This window comes from Myotis lucifugus, unplaced genomic scaffold (genome assembly GCF_000147115.1).
Source record: "Myotis lucifugus unplaced genomic scaffold, Myoluc2.0 scaffold_236, whole genome shotgun sequence".
Classification (NCBI taxonomy): Eukaryota; Metazoa; Chordata; class Mammalia; order Chiroptera; family Vespertilionidae; genus Myotis; species Myotis lucifugus.
In genome coordinates, this window is record NW_005871284.1 from 1,872,845 (window position 1) to 1,878,343 (window position 5,499).

Below are 5,499 nucleotides of genomic sequence, written 5' to 3' on the forward strand. Positions count from 1 at the left end.
ATCTTTGTTGGAGTTAATTTGCATATCACCCTGATTAGCCAATGGGAAGTGTAGCGGAGGTACGGTTATTTACCCTTTTTGTCTTTTATTAGATAGGATAGTTGTTCATGGTACTTTCTTACAATCCTTGGTATTTCTGTGATGTCAGTTGTTACTTTGCCTCTTTCATTTCTGATTTTATTTATTTGGATTCCCTGTCTTTGTTTCTTGGAGAATCTGGCTAAAGGTTCATCAATCTTGCCTATATTTTCAAAGAACCAACTTTTGGTTTCATTGTTCTTTTTTTTTTTTTTTTTTTCCTAGACTCTGTTATTTTTTTCAACTGTGATCTTTATTACTTTCTTCCTTATGCTTACCCAGGGCTTTTCTTGTTATTCCTTAGCTAGTTCTTTTAGGTTTAGAGTTAGATTGTTTAAGATTATTCTTGCTTCTTGAGGTATGCTTGAAATGCTGTGAACTTCCCTCTCAGAATTGCCATGTCTTTTAGATATTGAGTAGTTGTGAGTTCATTTTCATTTATTTCTAGGTAATTTTTTATTTATTCCTTGATCTCCTTGGTACCATCTTCATTGCTTAATAACATGCTATTTAGCCTCCATGTGTTTGAGTATTTCTGAGTTATTTTTATTGTAGTTGATTTCTAGTTTCATGCTATTGAGATCTGATATTTCATATGATTTCAATTTTCTTGAATTTGTTAAGACATATTTTGTGTTTTCTTTTGTTTCTTTTCAATTTATTTTATTTTATTTTTTATCTTTTATCATTTTGGGTTTAATTTGCTTTTTCTTTTTTTTAAATTAAGTCTTTATTGTTCAGATTATTACATTTGTTCCTCTTTTTTCCCCCCATAACTCCCCTCCTTCCAGCTCCACCCCACCCTCCACCCTCACTCCCCACCCACTGTGTTCATCCAATAGGTGCATGATTTTTGTCCAGTCACTTCCCCGCATCTCCCACACCCCTTTTCCCCCCAAGAATAGTCAGTCTATTCCCTTTCTATGTCCCTGGATCTATTGTAATCACCAGTTCATTCTGTACATCAGGTTATTTATTCACTTGATTCTTAGATTCATTTGTTGATAGATGCATATTTGTTGTTCATAATTTGTATCTTTACCTTTTTCTTCTTCTTCCTCTTCTTAAAGGATACCTTTCAGCATTTCATATAATACTGGTTTGGCGGTGATGAACTCCTTTAGCTTTTCCTTATCTGTGAAGCTCTTTATCTGACCTTCAATTCTGAATGATAGCTTTGCTGGATAAAGTAATCTTGGTTGTAGGTTCTTGGTATTCAGCACTTGGAATATTTCTTGCCATTCCCTTCTGGCCTGCAAAGTTTCTGTTGAGAAATCAGCTGACAGTCGTATGGGTATTCCCTTGTAGGTAATTGAGCCTTTTTCTCTTGCTGCTTTTAAGATTTTCTCTTTGTCTTTTGCTCTTGGCATTTTAATGATGATGTGTCTTGGTGTGGTCCTCTTTGGATCCCTTTTGTTTGGGGTTCTCTGCGCTTCTTGGACCTGTAAGTCCATTTCTTTCTCCAGATGGGGGAAGTTTTCTGCCATTATTTCTTGAAATAGGTTTTCAATATCTTGCTGTCTCTCATCTTCTGGCACTCCAATAATTCTGATATTAGACCTCTTAAAGCTGTCCCAGAGGCTCCTTACACTATCTTCACACTTTCGGATTCTTTTTTCATTTTGCTTTTCCAGTTGGGTGTTTTTTGTTGAATCTTTGGTTTGATTCTTGTGCTCCTCTGGTCTGCTATTGGGTATAATATTCTTTATTTCAGTCCGTGTATGCTTACTTTCTAATTTCTTTATCGTAGCATCGAGGGTCTCATTAGTTTTCGTGAGGCTCTGCACCATTTTATGGCAAACCCTCAAAATTGCGATTCTTAGCTCCATATCATCCATTTCTGCCATGTTTTTTTGTCTCCGCATCTTTTATGGTTTCTTGATGCACCCACTAGTGGTCTCTGTACGCAGTCTTGTTCTAGCCAAGCCTTAATTGTTGTAGTTAACACTAGAGGGATTTGACCACCAGGCCGACTGGCTGAAGGAATCAGCTGCGGGAAACGTCTGTCTTCTGGGGCAGTGCTAATCCAGCCTTTGCCTGAGGCGGTCGGCAAATGGCTGTGCGCAGGGCTTGGGCGGGGCGGGCTCAACAGGGCGGGGGGAGGGAGCCGCTATGGCCGCTCTCAGTCCATCCCCAGGGGCTCTGCCTCTCCGTCCCGGCAACCGCTGCAAACCTCGGAGGGGCCGCCGCCAGACAGTCCCGCTTCTCCCGTTTGAGTCTGGGTCCCTAGAGACTCGCCCGGATCTGTAGCCCAGAGTCTGAGACTCGCTCCGGATTGAAAACGACAACCGCGCCCTCCGCCGCCAGCCCGTTTGCGCGCGCACCGTCACCACCGCGCCGGCCGTACCTTTAAATTTTCCACACTGCGCCTCCGCTGAGCGTCGGAATGCTGTTGTTTTTGCTTCTAGTTGAAGAGACTGTCCTCCGCCCGCCTTCCCGTGGTTCTGGTTGATGTCCGCTCCGTCTTTTAGTTGTATTTTTGAAATGGTTGTCCACGGCGGCAGTCAACGGTGTTTACCTATGCCGCCATCTTCGATTCTCCACTAATTTGCTTTTTTGTTTTTATTTTTGGTGGAAACTTTCATCATTGATTTTATTTTATTTTTTTTATTGCTTAAAGTATTACAAAGGGTATTACATATGTGTCCTTTTTTCCCCCCTGCCCTTGACAATCCCCTATATTTTGTGTTTTAACATGTTTTCTGTCTTTCAGAATGTTCCAGATATACTCAACAAGAATGTATATTCTGCTGCCTTGGTTCAGCATGGTGTTTAAGGTCGTTAATTGTTTATTTGTTTGTTTGTTTTGGTCTGGAGTGCTATCCAGTGTATTCTAGTGTAGTGCTAATGTCCCATACTATGATTTTATTGCTGATTCTATATTGAGTGAGTATATTTTATGAGGGTATGTTTTCTTGTTGGATTGATTCCATTAGTATTATGTAGTGACATTCTTCGTCTCTGGTTATGGCCTTTGGAGGTCTATTTTGTCAGATAGAAGTATTGCTACCCCAGCATTTTTTTTCCATTTTCATTTGCATAGAAAATTTTTTCCCTTCATTTTCAGTCATTGTGACTCTTTTGTTCTGAGGTGGGTCTCTTGTAGATAGAATATACATGGATCATATTTTCTTATTTAGTTAGTTACCTATGTCTTTTGATTGATCATGTAATCCATTTAGATTTAAGGTTATTATTGATAGACAATTATTTATTGCCTTTTAAAAATACATATATTCAACTTTTGCTATTTCTTCTTTTTCTTAAAGCAGTCCCTTTAACATTGCTTGCACTACTGGTTTGATGGTAATGAGCTCCTTTAGCATTTTTTTGTTTGTTTGTTCTGGGGAGCTCTTGGTTTCAGATAATTGCTTTTCATTACTTTGCATACCATGCCAATTCCTTCTGACATGAAGTTTTTTGTTGGAAAATCAGCTGTGATAACCTTGTGGGACCTTCCTTGTAGGTAACTAACTTTCTCTCTTGATGCCTTTAAGATTCTCTCTTTGTCTTTAACATTTTTATTTAAATTATGATGTGTCTTCGTGTGGGTCTCTTTACGTTTTTCTAGATTATCAGTCTAGAAAAAGTTGTGCCAGAGCCTGGACCTATAGCTGACGTGGACATTGTGTATGGGAAGTCCAGCAGATAAGTCTCAGAGGTAGGAGCTGTAGTTGGAGCTAGCTCCAATGGCTGGTAGTCCCAGGAGAAAGCCTGCTAGGGTCCAGAGCTGAAGCTGGAGTAGATATGAGCCACAGAGAGTCCTGGGGCAAGCAGGGAGGATAGGAAGTCCTAAGGGCAAGCTTCTATGGGCCCAGAGCTATGCCTGGAGAGGGCATGGGCTACGGAAAGTCTTGGAAGCATGGCATAGAACTGAGGGGGGTCTGGGACTATGGATGTACAGGATAGCCTTGGTGGGCCATCTAGAGTTCCTGGACTATACTCTTTCTTGTACAATCGAGGTGGACAGAGAGTGCAACAAATGATGCTTTCTGGTACCTCTGAAAAAATGAAAGGGTACACTCAGAAATATTCCTGACACCTCATGCCTCACATTAAGAATTGCTTAATGTGGCCTGTGGTGCACTTCACGCAGTTACAGCAACAAAACACCAACACACCCAGCTCAATGCTGACTAAGTGGACTCAATCCCACACACCAGTGGCTTGACAGATGGCAAAGTGAGCTATTTAAATGTAAAAATATTACTTCTCTCATTTTCTCCTGTTCTTTTGCATACAATGTCCATCATTCAGTCAAAAATTATGAGATATGCAAAAAGCAAGAAGAAAGAAAAAGTTATTGAGAAATAAAGCAGTGGATACAACCAAACAAGATAATGACCAAAATTTGGAACCACCAAGCAGGATTTTAAGTTAACCATGATTTACTGCTAGGATACAAGATTGGTACAATATTCACAAATCAACTAATATGATACATTACATAAACAAAATGAATGATAAAAATTATATGATCATATTTATAGGTGCATAAAAAGCTTTTTACAAAATCCAGCATCCATTTATGATAAAAATTCTCAGCAAAGTGAGAATACAGGGAACATGTCTCAGCATAATAAAGGCCAAATAAGACAAACCCTCAGCTAACATTATTTTTTAAAAAATAAATGTGGATGCCTTTTATTTCTTCTTCTTGTCTGATTGCTATGTCTTGAATAAGAGTAGTGAAAGTGCCCATTCCTGTCTTGTTCCTGCTCTTTTTTTTTTAATTGCATTTATTTTTTTTTATTAAATCTTTATTGTTCAGATTATTACATTTGTTCCTCTTTTTCCCCCCCATAACTCCCCTCCTTCCAGCTCCCATCCCACCCTCCGCCCTCACTCCCCACCCACTGTGTTCATCCATAGGTGCACGATTTTTGTCCAGTCTCTTCCCGCATCTCCCACACTCCTTTTCCCCCCAAGAATAGTCAGTCCATTCCCTTTCTATGTCCCTGATTCTATTATAATCACCAGTTCATTCTGTACATCAGGTTATTTATTCACTTGATTCTTAGATTCATTTGTTGATAGATGCATATTTGTTGTTCATAATTTGTATCTTTACCTTTTTCTTCTTCTTCCTCTTCTTAAAGGATACCTTTCAGCATTTCATATAATACTGGTTTGGTGGTGATGAACTCCTTTAGCTTTTCCTTATCTGTGAAGCTCTTTATCTGACCTTCAATTCTGAATGATAGCTTTGCTGGATAAAGTAATCTTGGTTGTAGGTTCTTGCTATTCATCACTTTGAATATTTCTTGCCACTCCCTTCTGGCCTGCAAAGTTTCTGTTGAGAAATCAGCTGACAGTCGTATGGGTATTCCCTTGTAGGTAACTGAGTTTCTTTCTCTTGCTGCTTTTAAGATTCTCTCTTTGTCTTTTGCTCTTGGCATTTTAATTATGATGTGTCTTGGT